The sequence below is a fragment of the Entelurus aequoreus genome, linkage group LG10 (genome assembly GCF_033978785.1).
Source record: "Entelurus aequoreus isolate RoL-2023_Sb linkage group LG10, RoL_Eaeq_v1.1, whole genome shotgun sequence".
Classification (NCBI taxonomy): domain Eukaryota; kingdom Metazoa; phylum Chordata; class Actinopteri; order Syngnathiformes; family Syngnathidae; genus Entelurus; species Entelurus aequoreus.
In genome coordinates this window covers 75,738,732-75,757,265 of record NC_084740.1, presented here as the reverse complement: position 1 = coordinate 75,757,265, position 18,534 = coordinate 75,738,732, and the positions used below count along the sequence as shown (strand labels likewise).

At 38.2% G+C, this 18,534-nt stretch overlaps 1 protein-coding gene across 2 annotated transcripts in view; it reads left to right on the top strand.

The window, feature by feature from the left end:
* Positions 1–18,534, top strand: part of ppp2r3b (protein phosphatase 2, regulatory subunit B'', beta) — a 104,298-nt gene that overhangs the window by 20,025 nt on the left and 65,739 nt on the right. The window contains exon 1 of one of the 2 annotated variants that reach the window (XM_062061712.1): positions 12,395–12,599. The exons of the other annotated variant lie outside the window; for it this stretch is intronic. The gene's annotated coding sequence lies outside the window, so the exon portion shown is untranslated. Of the gene's footprint in view, positions 1–12,394; positions 12,600–18,534 lie in introns of those variants that run through there. 2 annotated transcript variants of the gene reach the window in all.

Below are 18,534 nucleotides of genomic sequence, written 5' to 3'. Positions count from 1 at the left end.
CTTATTTCTTATAATGTTGCAACTTTATCCAAAACATTTTACCAACAAGCATCTAAATTTTCTTATTTTCTCTGATCTCATGACTTTGTCAGAAAATTTAAAAACTTTTTTTTTTTTTATTCCTGTCATATTATAACTTTTTTGTCCACCTAATTTCCCCCCAAAAAGTTGCAACTTTATTTATTGTTTGTTTCTTATAATGTTGCGACTTTATCAGAAACATTTTACCAACCAGCATCTAAATGTTCTTATTTTCTCTGATATCATGACTTTATTGTCTAAAAATTACCAATTTTTTATTTAATTTTATTTATTCCTGTAATATAACTTTTTTGTCGACCTAATTACCCTAAAAAAGTTGCAACTTTATGAATTTTGCTTGTTTCTTATAATGTTGCAACTTTATCCAAAACATTTTACCAACAAGCATCGACATTTTCTTATTTTCTCTGATCTCGTGACTTTGTCCGAAAATTAAAAAATATATGTTTTATTTTATTTATTCCAGTAATATTGTAACTTTTTTGTCAACCTAATTTCCCCCCAAAAAAGTTGCAACTTTATTTATTGTTTGTTTCTTATAATGTTGTGACTTTATCAAAAACATTTTGCCAACCAGCATCTACATTTTATTTTCTCTGATATCATGACTTTATTGTCTTAAAATTATTTATTTATTTTATTTTATTTTTTATTTCTGTAATATAACTTTTTTGTCTACCTAATTCCCCCCAAAAAGTTGCAACTTTATTTATTTTGTTTGTTTCTTATAATGTTGTGACTTTATCAAAAACATTTTACCAACCAGCATCTAAATGTTCTTATTTTTTCTGATATCATGACTTTATTGTCATAAATTTTAAAATATATATATTTTATTTTATTTTTTCCTGTATATTAGAACTTTTTTGTCAACCTAATTTCACTCAAAAAGTTGCAACTTTATTTCTTGCGTTTGTTTCTTATAATGTTGCGACTTTATCAAAAACATTTTACCAACCAACATCTGCATTTTCTTATTCTCTCTATCATGACTTTATTGTCAGACAATTACCAATTTTGTATTTTATTTTATTTATTCCTGTAACATAACTTTTTTGTCGACCTAATTACCCTAAAAAAGTTGCAACTTTATGAATTTTGCTTGTTTCTTATAATATTGCAACTTTATCCAAAACATTTTACCAACCAGCATCTAAATTTTATTATTTTCTTTGATTTCATGACTTTGTCAGAAAATTAAAAAATATATATTTTATTTTATTTATTCCAGTATTATTGTCTATTGTGAGCGAACTGTGGTGCTGAATTTCCCCCAGGGATCAAAAAAGTACTTTCTATTCTATTCTATTCTAATATTATAACTTTTTTGTCAAACTAATTTCCCCCCAAAAGTTGCAACTTTATTTATTGTTTGTTTCTTATAATGTTGTGACTTTATCAAAAACATTTTACCAACCAACATCTACATTTTCTTATTTTATCTGATATCATGACTTTATTGTCTTAAAATTATTTATTTTTTTATTCCTGTAATATAACTTTTTTGTCAACCTAATCCCCCCCAAAAAGTAGCAGTTTTATTTATTTTGTTTCTTTTTTATAATGTTGCGACTTTATCTAAAACATTTTACCAACCCGCAGCTACATTTCCTTATTTACTCTGATACCATTACTTTATTGTCATAAAATTACAACTTTTTTCTCTTAATATGACTTAATTTTCTGAATTACTGAACTTTTTCCTATTTTTGCTGGTTTGAAAAAAAATATTTAGTTTTTTTTTCTTTTATTTTTGTTCTTGTAAATAGTTTGACTTAATTTATACTATGAATGATTGTGTTGTATTACTTATTTATTATTTATGCAACTTTCTTTTTATATATATATATATATATATATATATATATATATATATATATATATAGTATTATTTTTTTTGTACATTTTTATTGTAAAATTCATCCAATGTTTCTAAAAAAAAAAATTGTAAATCAAATATTCTTTTGTAAAAAATATATATATATATATATATATATATATATATATATATATATATATATATATATATATATATATATATATATATATATATATATATATATTATTGTAAAATTCATCCAATGTTTCTAAAAAAAAAATTGTAAATCAAATATTCTTTTGTAAAAAAAAAATATATATATATATATATTTTTTTTTTTTTTTTTTTTTTTTTTTAAATTGGATTTTATCATAATTGATTTTCAATCTTTAAAGGGAAACGTGCTTATTAAAAGCTTGAGAGATATTGAGGTGTATTTTGGTGCACCTTCACAATCTAATGCAAGGGGGCCATTTTTGTTCTGCTGCACATTTTTTATTGACTTTCAGCATGTTCTAAAAATGAATTAATTAGTAATACAATTAGTTGTTAGCTTTGTCACCTGTAACCCGAAGCTGAGGTGTTTTGCTCAGATAGCTTAGCATATCTTGGATTGGTTTTAGCATCTTTAACACACACAATGTACCAATGTATGATTGCATCCAGTATATGAAATGATCAACATGCTTATTATTAAGCTTAGATGCTAATATTGATGTAGCAAAAATGCTAACATATTGGAAGCATCTGTCAGTTTGATGCAGTGCAGCAAATTAGGAACAAAATATGAACATATGAGCATGATTATATTCATAAAGGCAGAATTTCTGTATCAAATTCCATATCTTGCCATTGAGTAAGTGGCCCAGGAGTGTATTTATATCAAAAAGGGTGAACATTGTGTTATTCCAGCGTTTGTCTCCATCCTCACGCTTTCATGAATACGTGATGAGAGAGCAAAATCTCCAAAGGCCTCAAAAGGCGGAGGCATTGTTTCCCCTTTTAAAGTCTTCTCACAGCGTGAAAGGAGCCCCCCCCCCCCCCCCCCCCCGCCTTCCTCTCGCTTTTATTTCATTATTTTTATGCAGATCAGGAATTTAAATGTTGACTCAAGACGGTTTGATTGTGGCGCTGTGATTCTCTTAAGGAATGAGCGTGTTAGCGCAGTGTCGCCTTGAAAGTCTTTCTTTGCTCTTCCGTCGCTAGAATTCGTACGCCGCCGTTCCTATCAAAACGTTTGGGATCAAAGTCGCTCCCGGGTCCTAAATATTGGCAAAAGCGCCGTTTTTGTTGAGTAGTTTTAAGCGAGCGCTTATTTCAACAATGTGGGGCTATGATTGGATGTAGAAATCTAGTGTGTGTGTGTGTGTGTGTGTGTGTGTGTGTGTGTGTGTGTGTGTGTGTGTGTGTGTGTGTGTGTGTGTGTGTGTGTGTGTGTGTGTGTGTGTGTGTGTTATACCATTGCATCTAATACAGAATGTCTCATTTGCACCCCTGGTGGTGAAATCTATCAAAATGAGGGTGATCCCAAAAAGGACAGATTTTTCAAATTGACTGTGTCGGTTTTAAAAGGGCTCCCCCTCTGGTCAATATATGAAATGACAAGTGTGTATAAAAAAATGAAGTGCTCCCCCTCTGGCCAACATATGTAATAACAAGTGTGTGTAAAAATTTGAAAGGATCCCCCTCTGGTCAACATATGTAATAACAAGTGTGTGTAAAAATTTGAAGGGCTCCCCCTCTGGTCAACATATGAAATAACAAGTGTGTGTAAAAATTTGAAGTGCTCCCCCTCTGGTCAACATATGAAATGACAAGTGTGTGTAAAAATTTGAAGGGCTCCCCCTCTGGTCAACATATGAAATAACAAGTGTGCAAAAAAATTTAAGGGATCCCCCTCTGGTCAACATATGAACTAACAAGTGTGTGGGAAAACATGTAAGGGCTCCCCCTCTGGCCAACATATGTAATAACAAGTGTGTGTAAAAATTTGAAGGGCTCCCCCTCTGGTCAACATATAAAATAACAAGTGTGTGTAAAAAAATGAAGGGCTCCCCCTCTGGTCAACATATGAAATAACAAGTGTGCAAAAAAATGTAAGGGATCCCCGTCTGGTCAACATATGAACTAACAAGTGTGTGGGAAATCATTTAAGGGCCCCCCCCCTGGTCAACATATGAAATGACAAGTATGTGTAAAAATTTGAAGGGCTCCGCCTCTGGTCAATATATGAAATGACAAGTGTGTGTAAAAAAAATTAAGTGCTCTCCCTCTGGCCAACATATGTAATAAGTGTGTGTAAAAATTTGAAAGGCTCCTCCTCTGGTCAACATATGAAATAACAAGTGTGTCTAAAAAAATTTTTAAAAAAAATGAATTGCTCCCCGTCTGGCCAACATATGTAATAAGTGTGTGTAAAAACTTGAAAGGCTCCCCCTCTGGTCAACATATGAAATAACAAGTGGATGTAAAAATTTGAAGGGCTCCCCCTCTGTGGATTATTTCACGTATTTTCTATTTATTTCTAGTATGCAAGGTGGCAGGTATCATTAATAACTGGTGGGAGGAGTGATCCCAGTAATTCTATAAAAAGCTACATACATGTGGCACATGAATTACTTCCCATACATGGTTTTGACTGTATGGATTTTTGACGAGTCTTTTCTAAGTATTTCTATTACAGAAGGTGCCAGTTTTTGTTAATAACTGGCGGGAGGAATGATTACAGTAATCTTATGAAAGCTCTGCATGTATGTGGCATGCAAAGTCCCGATTCATGGGTTTGAATTTGCAGATTATTTCAAGTATTTTCATTTTTTTTAATTCTACGCAAGGTCCTGGTGATTGTCAAAAGGTGATCCCAGTAATAATATAAAAAAAGATACGTACATGTGGCACGTGAATACACAATTCATGGTTTTGACTTATTTGATTATTTCAAGTCTTTTCTATTTATTTTCTAACACGCCAGGTGGCAGTTATCAATATTAACTGGCCGGAGGAGGGATCACAGTATATGAACAGCCACATATATGTGGCACTCGAATATACAATTCATGGTTTTGACTTTGTGGATTTTTTTATTTATTACGCTAGGTGGCGATTACTATTATTAACTGGCATGTGGAGTGATCACAGCAACTATAAGAAAAGGTATGTACTGTGTATGTGGCACGTGAATACCCAATTCATGGTTTTGACTTTATGGATTATTTCAAGTATTTATTTCTAAGATGCCAGGTGCCAGTTATGATTAATAACTGGTGGGAGGAGCTATCGCATTAATTATACAACATGTTTAAACCGTGCACTTACATGTCTCAACGCATCCATGATATGTGGACTTTGATTTTGTGGATTATAGTTGTTTCATTTATTTCTACTATACGCAAGGTGGCGGTTATCAATAATAACTGGTGGGAGGAGCTATCGCATTAATTATATAACATGTTTAAACCGTGCGCTTACCTGTCTCAGCCCGTCCATGATATGTGGACTTTAATTTTGTGGATTATAGTCGTTCCATTTATTTCTACTATACGCAAGGTGGCAGTTATCAATAATAACTGGCCGGAGGAGTGATCACAGTAATAATATGAAAAGCTACGTATATGTGGCACTCGAACACACAATTCATGGTTTTGATGTTGTGGAACATTTTTTTATATTACGCAAGGTGGCGGTTACGGTTATTAACTGGCAGGTGGAGTGACCACAGCAACTATAAGAAAAGGTATGTACTGTGTATGTGGCACGTCATACACAATTCATGGTTTTCACTTTATGGATTATTTCAAGTATTTTGTATTTATTTGTAAGATGCCAGGTGCCAGTTATAATTAATAACTGGTGGGAGGAGCTATCGCATTAATTATACAACATGTTTAAACCGTGCACTTACATGTCTCAATGCATCCATGATATGTGGACTTTGATTTTGTGGATTATAGTCATTCCAATTATTTCTACTATACGCAAGGTGACGGTTATCAATAATAACTGGTGGGAGGAGCTATCGCATTAATTATATAACATGTTTAAACCGTGCGCTTACCTGTCTCAGCCCGTCCATGATATGTGGACTTTAATTTTGTGGATTATAGTCGTTCCATTTATTTCTACTATACGCAAGGTGACTGTTATCAATAATAACTGGTGGGAGGAGCTATCGCATTAATTATATAACATGTTTAAACCGTGCGCTTACCTGTCTCAGCCCGTCCATGATATGTGGACTTTAATTTTGTGGATTATAGTCGTTCCATTTATTTCTACTATACGCAAGGTGGCAGTTATCAATAATAACTGGTGGGAGGAGCTATCGCATTAATTATATAACATGTTTAAACCGTGCACTTACATGTCTCAATGCATCCATGATATGTGGACTTTGATTTTGTGGATTATAGTTGTTTCATTTATTTCTACTATACGCAAGGTGACGGTTATCAATACTAACTGGTGGGAGGAGCTATCGCATTAATTATATAACATGTTTAAACCGTGCACTTACCTGTCTCAGCCCGTCCATGATATGTGGACTTTAATTTTTGTGGATTAAAGTCGTTCCATTTATTTCTACTATACGCAAGGTGGCAGTTATCAATAATAACTGGCCGGAGGAGAGATCACAGTAATAATATGAAAAGCTACGTATATGTGGCACTCGAACACACAATTCATGGTTTTGATGTTGTGGAACATTTTTTTATATTACGCAAGGTGGCGGTTACGGTTATTAACTGGCAACTTCCGGTTACGGTTCACCGTGCGTGACTGCTCGCCGTCTGTTCGCTGTTGCGAAAAAGCTAAGTAGCGCTCTATCTGTGTGCTTTTAATTGTTCTACAGCTTTCTTTATCACTTCTCAAACATTTTTAGTGGTACTATTTAACTTGCAAATCACCCGATCTCTGTTCCACCACCCTTTCCTCAGCTAGCCAGCTGCTAAGCTAGCGCGGAGAAAGGCAGCGCCGGTCAGTAAGAAGCTACTCCTACAGACCGCGACCACTTCCCTGAGGACAGCAGGAACTTCACTCGGTGACAGAAAACACTGTGAGTAATGGCTTCCTGCGCGTCTTGCACCATACTCACGGAGAGGTTGGCTCTGCTAGAGGGCCGTGTCCGCCAGTTAGAGCAGAGTAATGTCGTAACTTTAGATGTTGCGGACACATCTGCTAGCGTTAGCTGTAGCGAGCTAACTAGCCCAGCTTGTAGCAGTCCTAAGCGGCCTACAAGCTACGGTGTACCGGTTGAGACGCATAATAGATTTAGCTCTTTAGCTAGTCCTACACCCCAGTCTACCGGGCACCACACCTTAGTTATAGGGGACTCCATCACCCGAAACATAAAGCTTAGCAAACCAGCCACAATAAAGTGTATCCCCGGGGCCAGAGCACCTGACATTGAAGCTAATCTTAGGGAGCTAACTCGCAACAGGCCTAGTAAACACGTACGACAGGCTAATCGCACCACTAATTATGCGAATATAGTTGTACACGTTGGCTCCAATGACACTAGAATGAGACAGTCAGAGATTACAAAGAGAAACATAGCCAGGACTTGTGATCTCGCCAGAAAGATGTCCAGGCATCGAGTAATTGTCTCTGGCCCCCTGCCTGCGAGAGGCAATGATGAGAGATATAGCAGATTAGTCTCGCTTAACAAGTGGTTGGCTAGCTACTGTAGGACGCAGGGACTAACGTTTATTGATAACTGGCCCTCTTTCTGGGGCAAACCAGGCTTGCTGATGAGAGACGGCCTTCACCCTAACCAGGAAGGCGCCATCATCCTGTCTAGAAACATAGACTACTATTTAAGTCTCACTTGACTGACTACACTAGAGCAAGCCCGGTCACAGGCAATTACAATGTCTGTTAGTCCGGGTGAGGAGTCAGTTAAGCTAGAACTAGCCAGCGCCAGGCTGGATAATCCATGTACGCATAGCAATTCTCTTAGAATAATACACAATTCACATAATGTTTTTTCTGTTGTGTCTGTGTCAGAGGTGGACATGCATTCTACTGAGGTGGCAAATTATGATATGTCCAGTCTATTGCAGCACCAAGCAAACAATCGGAAAATTCCCGTCATATCAATTCCTAGATATGGTCGAAACTATTTAAAGTGCACTACGCATAATAAACGCAACATTGTTAATATTGCCACTACGGATAATCTTAACAAAAACTCGTCAAAACAGCCCAATACCTATAATATGGGCTTTTTAAACATAAGATCATTGTCTCCCAAGGCGTTATTGGTTAATGAGGTCATTAGAGACAACAATCTTAACGTCATTGGTCTTAGCGAAACCTGGCTCAAACCGGACGAATTTTTTGCGCTCAATGAGGCATCTCCTCCTAACTATACGAATGCGCATGTTGCCCGCCCTCTTAAAAGGGGAGGGGGTGTCGCACTAATATACAATGAAAATTTCAACCTTACCCCTAACCTAAATAATAAATATAAATCGTTTGAGGTGCTTACTATGAGGTCCGTCACACCGCTACCTCTCGACCTGGCTGTTATCTACCGCCCCCCTGGGCCCTATTCGGACTTTATCAGTGAATTCTCAGAGTTCGTTGCTGATCTAGTGACGCACGCCGACAATATAATCATAATGGGGGACTTTAATATTAATATCCATATGAATACCCCATCGGACCCTCAGTGCGTGGCGCTCCAAACCATAATTGATAGCTGTGGTCTTACACAAATAATACATGAACCCACGCATCGCAACGGTAATACAATAGATCTAGTGCTTGTCAGGGGTGTCACCACCTCCAAAGTTATGATACTTCCATATACTAAAGTAATGTCCGATCATTACCTTATAAAATTTGAAGTTTTGACTCTTTGTCAACAAGCTAATAATAATAATAACTGCTATAGCGGCCGCAACATTAATGCTGCCACAACGATGACTCTTGCTGACCTACTGCCTTCGGTAATAGCACCATTCCCAAATTATGTCGGCTCTATTGATAAACTCACTAACAACTTTGACGATGCCTTGCGCGAAATTATTGATAGTATAGCACCGCTAAAGCAAAAAAGGGCCCCTAAAAGGCGCACCCCATGGTTTACAGAAGAAATTAGAGCTCATAAATTATCATGTAGAAAACTGGAACGCAAATGGCGCGCGACTAAACTTGAGGTTTTCCATCAAGCATGGAGTGATAGTTTAATAACTTATAAACGCATGCTTACCTTAGCTAAAGCTAAATACTACTCAAATCTCATCCGCCTCAACAAAAACGATCCTAAATTTCTGTTTAGTACAGTAGCATCGCTAACCCAACAAGGGACTCCTCCCAGTAGCTCCACCCACTCGGCAGATGATTTTATGAATTTCTTTAATAAGAAAATTGAACTCATTAGAAAGGAGATTAAAGACAACGCATCCCAGCTACAACTGGGTTCTATTAACACAAATACGACTGTATATACGACGGACACTGCCCTCCAAAATAGTCTCTCTATTTTTGATGAAATAACATTAGAGGAATTATTACAGCGTGTAAGTGGGATAAAACAAACAACATGTTTACTTGACCCACTTCCTGGGAAACTTATCAAGGAACTGTTTGTATTATTAGGTCCATCAGTGTTAAATATTATAAACTTATCACTTTCCTCCGGCACTGTTCCCCTAGCATTCAAAAAAGCGGTTATTCATCCTCTGCTCAAAAGACCTAACCTCGATCCTGACCTCATGGTAAACTACCGACCGGTCTCCCACCTTCCGTTTATTTCCAAAATTCTCGAAAAAACTGTTGCACAGCAGCTAAATGAACACTTAGTGACTAACAATCTCTGTGAACCTTTTCAATCCGGTTTCAGGGCAAATCACTCTACGGAGACAGCCCTCGCAAAAATGACTAATGATCTATTGCTAACGATGGATTCTGATGCGTCATCTATGTTGCTGCTTCTTGATCTTAGCGCCGCTTTCGATACCGTCGATCATAATATTTTATTAGAGCGTATCAAAACACGTATTGGTATGTCAGACTTAGCCTTGTCTTGGTTTAACTCTTATCTTACTGACAGGATGCAGTGCGTCTCCCATAACAATGTGACCTCGGACTATGTCAAGGTAACGTGCGGAGTTCCCCAGGGTTCGGTTCTTGGCCCTGCACTCTTTAGTATTTACATGCTGCCGCTGGGTGACATCATACGCAAGTACGGTGTTAGCTTTCACTGTTATGCTGATGACACTCAACTCTACATGCCCCTAAAGCTGACCAACACGCCGGACTGTAGTCAGCTGGAGGCGTGTCTTAATGAAATTAAACAATGGATGTCCGCTAACTTTTTGCAACTCAACGCTAAGAAAACGGAAATGCTGATTATCGGTCCTGCTAGACACCAACATCTATTTAATAATACCACCTTAACATTTGACAACCAAACAATTAAACAAGGAGACTCGGTAAAGAATCTGGGTATTATCTTCGACCCAACTCTCTCGTTTGAGTCACACATTAAGAGTGTTACTAAAACGGCCTTCTTTCATCTCCGTAATATCGCTAAAATTCGTTCCATCTTGTCCACTAGCGACGCTGAGATCATTATTCATGCGTTCGTTACGTCTCGTCTCGATTACTGTAACGTATTATTTTCGGGCCTCCCTATGTCTAGCATTAAAAGATTACAGTTGGTACAAAATGCGGCTGCAAGGCTTTTGACAAAAACAAGAAAGTTTGATCATATTACGCCTATACTGGCTCACTTGCACTGGCTTCCTGTGCACTTAAGATGCGACTTTAAGGTTTTACTACTTACGTATAAAATATTACACGGTTTAGCTCCAGCCTATCTCGCCGATTGTATTGTACCATATGTCCCGACAAGAAATCTGCGTTCAAAGAACTCCGGCTTATTAGTGATTCCCAGAGCCAAAAAAAAGTCTGCGGGCTATAGAGCGTTTTCTATTCGGGCTCCAGTACTCTGGAATGCCCTCCCGGTAACAGTTAGAGATGCTACCTCAGTAGAAGCATTTAAGTCCCATCTTAAAACTCATTTGTATAATCTAGCCTTTAAATAGACCCCCCCTTTTTTAGACCAGTTGATCTGCCGTTTCTTTTCTTCTCTCCTCTTCTCCCCTGTCCCTTGCGAGGGGGAGTCGCATAGGTCCGGTGGCCATGGATGAAGTGCTGGCTGTCCAGAGCCGGGACCCCGGGTGGACCACTAGCCTGTGCATCGGTTGGGGACATCTCTGCGCTGCAGACCCGTCTCCGCTCGGGATGGTTTCCTGTTGGCCCCGCTGTGGACTGGACTCCCGCTGATGTGTTGGATCCACTGTGGACTGAACTTTCACAATGTTATGTCAGACCCACTCGACATCCGTTGCTTTCGGTCTCCCCTAGAGGGGGGGGGTTACCCACATATGCGGTCCTCTCCAAGGTTTCTCATAGTCATTCACCGACGTCCCACTGGGGTGAGTTTTTCCTTGCCCGTATGTGGGCTCTGTACCGAGGATGTCGTTGTGGCTTGTACAGCCCTTTGAGACACTTGTGATTTAGGGCTATATAAATAAACATTGATTGATGATGATTGATTGATTGAGGTGTAGTGATCACAGCAACTATAAGAAAAGGTATGTACTGTGTATGTGGCACGTGAATACCCAATTCATGGTTTTGACTTTATGGATTATTTCAAGTATTTTGTATTTATTTGTAAGATGCCAGGTGCCAGTTATGATTAATAACTGGTGGGAGGAGCTATCGCATTAATTATACAACATGTTTAAACCGTGCACTTAGATGTCTCAATGCATCCATGATATGTGGACTTTGATTTTGTGGATTATAGTCATTCCAATTATTTCTACTATACGCAAGGTGACGGTTATCAATAATAACTGGTGGGAGGAGCTATCGCATTAATTATATAACATGTTTAAACCGTGCGCTTACCTGTCTCAGCCCGTCCATGATATGTGGACTTTAATTTTGTGGATTATAGTCGTTCCATTTATTTCTACTATACGCAAGGTGGCAGTTATCAATAATAACTGGTGGGAGGAGATATCGCATTAATTATATAACATGTTTAAACCGCGCACTTACCTGTCTCAGCCCGTCCATGATATGTGGACTTTAATTTTTGTGGATTATAGTCGTTCCATTTATTTCTACTATACGCAAGGTGGCAGTCATCAATAATAACTGGTGGGAGGAGATATCGCATTAATTATATAACATGTTTAAACCGTGCACTTACATGTCTCAGCCCGTTTCATTCATGGTTTTGAGTTTGTGGATTTTTTTTTTATTACGCTAGGTGGCGATTACTATTATTAACTGGTAGGTGGAGTGATCACAGCAACTATAAGAAAAGGTAATGTATGTACTGTGTATGTGATAAAGTGAGTACCCAATTCATGGTTTTGACTTTATGGATTCTTTCAAGTCTTTTGTTTTTATTTCTAAGACGTTGTGTAGCAGTTATGATGAACTGGTGGGAGGAGCTATCACAATAATGATACAACATGTTTACAATGTACACTTCTATGTCTCAGTGCATCCATGATATGTGCACTTTGTGGATTATAGTCGTTCCATTTATTTCTACTATACGCAAGGTGGCAGTTATCAATAATAACATATATATGGCACTCGAAAACACAATTCATGGTTTTGACTTTGTGGATTATATTTTATATTACGCAAGGTGGTGGTCACTATTAACTGGCAAGTGGAGTGATCACAGCAACTATACAAAAAGGTATGTGGCAAGTGAGTAACCAATTCATGGTTTTGACTTTATTCATTATTTAAAGTCTTTAGTATTAATTTCTAATACGTTACTTTCTTAGATTCTTTCAAGTCTTTTGTATTCATTTCTAAGACGTTAGGTACCAGTTATTATTAATAACTGGTGGGAGGAGGTATCGCATTAATTATACAACATGTTTACAATGTCCACTTTAATGTCTCAGCGCATCCAGGATATGTGGGATTTGACTTTATGGATTTATTTTTACTATACGCAAGGTGACAGTTATCAATAATAACTGGCCAGAGGAGTGATCTCTGTAATTATATGAAAAGTAGAGATGTCCGATAATATCGGTCTGCCGATATTATCGGCCGATAAATGCGTTAAAATGTCATATCGGAAATTATCGGTATCGGTTTTTTTTATTATCAGTATCGGGTTTTTTTTTTAAGGTTTTTTTTTTTTTTTTTTTTTTTTTTTTATTAAATCCACATAAAAAACACAAGATACACTTACAATTAGTGCACCAACCCAAAAAACCTCCCTCCCCCATTCACACTCATTCACACAAAAGGGTTGTTTCTTTCTGTTATTAATATTCTGCTTCCTACATTATATATCAATATATATCAATACAGTCTGCAAGGGATACAGTCCGTAAGCACACATGATTGTGCGTGCTGCTGCTCCACTAATAGTACTAACCTTTAACACTTCATTTTACAAATGTTCATTAATTACTAGTTTCTATGTAACTGTTTTTATATTGTTTTACTTTCTTTTTTATTCAAGAAAATGTTTTTAATTTATTTATCTTATTTTATTTGATTCATTTTTTTAAAAAGTACCTTATCTTCACCATACCTGGTTGTCCAAATTAGGCATAATAATGTGTTAATTCCACGACTGTATATATCGGTTGATATCGGTATCTGTAATTAAAGAGTTGGACAATATCGGCATATCGGATATCGGCAAAAAGCCATTATCGGACATCCCTAATGAAAAGCCACACATACTGTATATGTGACACTCGAATATACGATGAATGGTTTTGACTTTGTGGATTATTTTTTCTATTACGCATGGTGGGGGTTATGATTATTAACTGGCAGGTTGAGTGATCACAGCAAAAGGTACGTGGCACGTGAATACCCAGTTCATGGTTTTGACTTTGTATATACACTATATTGCCAAAAGTATTTGGCCACCTGCCTTGACTCACATATGAAGTTGAAGTGCCATCCCATTCCTAACCCATAGGGGTCAATATGATGTCGGTCCACCTTTTGCAGCTATTACAGCTTCAACTCTTCTGGGAGGGCTGTCCACAAGGTTGCGGAGTGTGCTTATAGCAATTTTCCACCATTCTTCCAAAAGCGCATCGGTGTGGTCACACACTGATGTTGGTGGAGAAGGCCTAATTCATCCCAAAGGTGTTCTATCGGGTTCAGGTTAGGACTCTGTGCAGGCCAGTCAAGTGCATCCACAGCAGACTCTGTCATCCATGTCTTTATGGACCTGGCTTTGTGCACTGGTGCACAGTCATGTTGGAAGAGGAAGGGGCCCCGCTCCAAACTGTTCCCACTAGGTTGCGAAATGTTTTGGTATCCTGGAGCATTCAAAGTTCCTTTCACTGGAACTAAGAGGCCAAGCCCAACTCCTGAAAAACAACCCCACACCATAATTTCTCCTCCACCAAATTTCACACTCTGCACAATGCAGTCCGAAATGTAGCGTTCTCCTGGCAACCTCCACTCTTTGCATTGCACTTGGTGATGTATGGCTTAGATGCAGCTGCTCGGCCATGGAAACCCATTCCATGAAGCTCTCTGCGTACTGTACGTGGGCTAATTGGAAGGTCACATGAAGTTTGGAGCTCTGTGCAGAAAGTCTTTGCACTATGCTGACCCCTCTCTGTCAGTTCACATGGCCTACCACTAGGTGGCTGACTTGCTGTTGTTCCCAAACTCTTCCATTTTCTTATAATAAAGCCGACAGTTGATTTTGGAATATTTAGGAGCGAGGAAATTTCACGACTGGATTTGTTGCACAGGTGGCATCCTATGACAGTTCCATGCTGGAAATCACTGACAGCGGCCCATTCTGTTTGTAGAAACAGTCTCCATGCCTAAGTGCTTGATTGTATACACCTGTGGCCGGGACAAGTAATCAGGGCACCTGATTCTGATCATTTGGATGGGTGGCCAAATACTTTTGGCAATATAGTGTATTTCCAAGGCGCCACGTGCCAGTTATGATTAATAACTGGTTGGAGGAATTCGCGCATTACTTATATGACATGTTTACGTTGTGCACTTACATGTGGACTTTGTGGGTTATCGTCGTTCCATTTATTTCTACTACCGTATTTTTCGGACTATAAGTCGCAGTTTTTTTTCATAGTTTGGCCGGGGGTGCGACTTATACTCAGGAGCGACTTATGTGTGAAATGATGAACACATTAGCGTAAAATATCAAATAATATTATTGATGTCATTCACGTAAGAGACTAGACGTATAAGATTTCATGGGATTTAGCGATTAGGAGTGACAGATTGTTTGGTAAACGTATAGCATGTTCTATATGTTATAGTTATTTGAATGACTCTTACCATAATATGTTACGTTAACATACCAGTTGGTTATTTATGCCTCATATAACGTACACTTATTCAGCCTGTTGTTCACTATTCTTTAGACATTTGAAATTGCCCATCAAATGTCTATTCTTGCTGTTGGCTTTTATCAAATAAATTTCCCAAAAAAATGCGACTTATACTCCAGTGCGACTTATATATGTTTTTTTCCTTCTTTATTATGCATTTTCGGCCGGTGCAACTTATACTCCGGAGCGACTTATAGTCCGAAAAATACGGTGTTCACTGCTCTCTGTTCAACAACCCACTGTTCGAGTTTGTCCTCCAACTGTAGCCATCTCGCTTTGTTCCCTCGGAAACTCTGTTTAGTCTTCTTTACTTGGCGCAGGTCATCATGTTGCTTCCTCCACTTCCGCACCATTTCCCCCAAAAATGCGACTTACACTCCAGTGCGACTTATATATGTTTTTTCCCTTCTTTATTATGCATTTTCAGCCGGTGTGACTTATACTCCGGTGCGACTTATACTCCGGTGCGGCTTATATATGTTTTTTCCCTTCTTTATTATGCATTTTTGGCCGGTGCGACTTATACTCCAGTGCGGCTTATATATGTTTTTCCCCTTCTTTGTTGTGCATTTTCGGCCGGTGCGACTTATACTCCGGAGCGACTTATACTCCAGTGCGACTTATATATGCTTTTTTCCTTCTTTATTATGCATTTTCGGCCGGTGCGACTTATACTCCAGAGCGACTTATACTCCAGTGCGACTTATATATGTTTTTTTTTTCTTCTTTATTATGCATTTTCGGCCGGTGCGACTTATACTCCAGTGCGACTTATATATGTTTTTTCCCTTCTTTATTATGCATTTTCGGCCGGTGCGACTTATACTCCGGAGCGACTTATACTCCAGTGCGACTTATATATGTTTTTTCCCTTCTTTATTATGCATTTTCGGCCGGTGCGACTTATACTCCGGAGCGACTTATACTCCAGTGCGACTTTTATGTTTTTTCCCTTCTTTATTGTGCATTTTCGTCCGGTGCGACTTATACTCCGGAGCGACTTATACTCCAGTGTGACTTATATATGTTGTTTCCCTTGTTTATTATGCATTTTTGGCCGGTGCGACTTATACTCCGGTGCGACTTATACTCCAGTGCGACTTATATATGTTTTTTCCCTTCTTTATTGTGCATTTTCGGCCGGTGCGACTTATACTCCGGAGCGACTTATACTCCAGTGCGACTTATATATGTGTTTTTTTTTCCTTCTTTATTATGCATTTTCGGCCGGTGCGACCTATACTCCGGAGCGACTTATACTCCAGTGCGGCTTATGCTCCGGAGCGACTTATACTCCAGTGCGACTTATATATGTTTTTTCCCTTCTTTGTTATGCATTTTCGGCCGGTGCGACTTATACTCCGGAGCGACTTATACTCCGGTGCGACTTATATATATGATTTTTTTCCTTCTTTATTATGCATTTTCGTCCGGTGCGGCTTATACTCCGGAGCGACTTAGACTCCAGTGCGACTTATACTCTGGTGCGACTTATATATATGATTTTTTTCCTTCTTTATTATGCATTTTCGGCCGGTGCGACTTATACTCTGGAGCGACTTATACTCCAGAGCGACTTATACTCCGGTGCGACTTATATATATGATTTTTTCCTTCTTTATTATGCATTTTCGGCCGTTGTGACTTATACTCCGGAGCGACTTATACTCCAGTGCGACTTATATATGTTTTTTCCCTTCTTTGTTATGCATTTTCGGCCGGTGCGACTTATACTCCAGAGCGACTTATACTCCGGTGCGACTTATATATATGATTTTTTCCTTGTTTATTATGCATTTTCGGCCGGTGTGACTTATACTCCGGAGCGACTTATACTCCAGTGCGACTTATATATGTTTTTTCCTTCTTTGTTATGCATTTTCGGCCGGTGCGACTTATACTCCGGTGCGACTTATATATATGATTTTTTTCCTTCTTTATTATGCATTTTCGGCCGGTGCGACTTATACTCCAGTGCGACTTACAGTATATATGTTTTTTCCCTTCTTTATTATGCATTTTCGTCCGGTGCGACTTATACTCCGAAAAATATGGTACGCAATGTGGCAGTTATCATTAATAACTGGCGAGAGGAGTGATGACATTAATTAAATGAAAAGGACACGAGTGGCATGCAATTACACAATTCCTGGTTTTGACTTTGTGGATTATTTTCTTATTATGCAAGTTAGCGGTTATTATTATTATTATTAATAATAACTGGCAAAGGGAGCGATGACTGCATTCAATAAAAGTCCAAAAAATGAACCGCAAGAAAGATTCTTGACTGTTTTTTTTTTTCTTCTAAGTTACAAATTACATGTGAAATACTTTAAAGTTGTGTCTTTGTTCTCTTTGGAGCTTTATTCTTTTTTCTTTTTTTCTTTTTTTTTAGGGGGGTTTGGGGAGTTAAACGTGAGCGAGAACCTAATCAATATCAGCCACGGGAAGATAATAAGTGAAAGGTCTTTAAAGTTGAAAAACTTTCCAAAGTTTAATTATGGCGTACAAATAAGATTTTTCTCACCCAAAGCACTGCAGCGCATGTTGTGTTTTATTTTCTGTCTATTTTTTTTTTTTTTCATGCCTTGAAGGACATTTCAAAGGGTCGGCCGAGGCTGAAACCACAGGGGTACTGCTGCTTAGCGTAGCAACGTGTTGGCGAGGAGTTCATGTGTTCTGCTGCTGTCAGCCATGCTGCACGCTCGCTCTGTGAAGTGGGCCAACAGCAATCTGCTCTAATAAGGAGCGCAGATGCAACTTGAAAGTATTGTGCGGCGGCGAGGGATTTGGCTTATTTGCGGCTGTTTATTTTAGCCACGGTCCACGCGCATCAAGCATTGCAGAAACTCAATCCATACTTTCTTCCACAAGTTTGTTGCTTTGTTTGATGTGGCATTTATTGACACTAATTCACATCTTAGATGTCTTGAATTAAGGGTCAATATGCATGCATTTATTTATTTTTAACTATATAATTATTATTATAAGCAAATACCAGACTTTATCATTTTATATTGTGTATTATTTAATTTTTTTCTGTATTCTTCATTGATTGTGTGTAGGGATGTCCGATAATGGCTTTTTGCAGATATTCCGATATTGTCCAACTCTTTAATTACCGATACCGATATCAACCGATACCGATATCAACCGATATATGCAGGGATGTCCGATAATGGCTTTTTGCCGATATTCCGATATTGTCCAACTCTTTAATTACCGATACTGATATCAACCGATACCGATATCAACCGATATATGCAGGGATGT